Source organism: Erinaceus europaeus, chromosome 11 (assembly GCF_950295315.1).
Source record: "Erinaceus europaeus chromosome 11, mEriEur2.1, whole genome shotgun sequence".
In the NCBI taxonomy this organism is placed as follows: domain Eukaryota; kingdom Metazoa; phylum Chordata; class Mammalia; order Eulipotyphla; family Erinaceidae; genus Erinaceus; species Erinaceus europaeus.
Genome location: NC_080172.1, coordinates 11,491,380 through 11,492,631, shown reverse-complemented (window position 1 = coordinate 11,492,631; position 1,252 = coordinate 11,491,380). Strand labels below are relative to the sequence as shown.

The following is a 1,252-nucleotide window of genomic DNA, read 5'->3' as shown; positions in this document are numbered from 1 at the left end:
CACTCCCCCCCTCTCAATTTCTGACTGTTTCTATCCAACAAATAAATAAACATAATTTTAAAAGCCTGCATGGCAAGGAAAAAAAATTAAAAAAAGAATTTTGGTCCATAGTCCCAGAGGGATAGCTTCCAGTGGAGGGGATGGGATACAGAACTCTGATGGTGGGAACTGTATGAAATTGTACCCCTCTTATCCCACAGTCTTGTCAAATATTACTAAATAATTCATAAAATTAAAAAAGAATTTTTTTAATGTATTTATTTTTGTGGCATATGGATAGAAGAACACTGCTCAACTCTGGGACCTCTTTAGTGTAAAGTTTTCTTTTTCTTTTTCTTTTTTCTTTTTAATTTATTTCTTTATTGGGGAATTAATGTTTTACATTCAACAGTAAATACAATAGTTTGTACATGCATAACATTCCCCAGTTTCCCATTTAACAATACAACCCCCACTATGTCATTTATCATCCTTCATGGACCTGTATTCTCCCCACCCACCCACCCCAGAGTCTTTTACTTTGGTGCAATACGCCAATGGTTAAAACAACAAGAAAAAATATTGGGGAATTGTGCTCGCTTCGGTAGCACATATACTAAAATTGGAACAATACAGAGAAAATTAGCATGGCCCCTGTGCAAGGATGACACGCAAATTCGTGAAGCGTTCCATATTTTTATTATGTTAAGTGAGCTAAGTCAGAAAGATAAAGATGAGTATGGGATGATCCCACTCATCAACAGAAGTTGAGGAAGAAGATCTGAAAGGGAAACTAAAAGCAGGACCTGACCAAATTGTAAGTAGGGCACCAAAGTAAAAACCCTGTGGTGAGGGGCAGACATGCAGCTTCCTGGGCCAGTGGGGGGTGGGAGTGGGTGGGAGCGATGGGTCACAGTCTTTTGGTGGTAGGAATGGTGTTTATGTACACTCCTAGCAAAATGTAGACATATAAATCAGTAGTTGATTAATATGAGAGGGGGAAAAATAATTGTATGTCTCGAAGTTTTTCAAAACACAAAGTGAATCTTTTCTCAATATATGCAGTGTAATTGATATGCAGACTCTCTCAAAAGCCTAGACCAAGTAGATCAGAAGCAACCAATAGCACAGCTATATACAAGATACTGGGTACTGTACAGCAAACCATAACAAAAGGACTTTTCAAAGTTAACCCAATTACCAAATAATGCGATGATAACATTAACTATCGATTGTCTTTTTGAACCCTAAGACAGCAGGAACCTCACATCTC

At 37.7% G+C, this 1,252-nt stretch overlaps 1 non-coding gene across 1 annotated transcript; it reads left to right on the top strand.

Moving 5' to 3' along the window:
- Positions 1–571: 571 nt before the first annotated feature.
- Positions 572–678, top strand: LOC132541541 (U6 spliceosomal RNA). The gene has a single exon (XR_009552687.1). It is a non-coding gene; the product is annotated as a U6 spliceosomal RNA (small nuclear RNA).
- Positions 679–1,252: the final 574 nt, after the last annotated feature.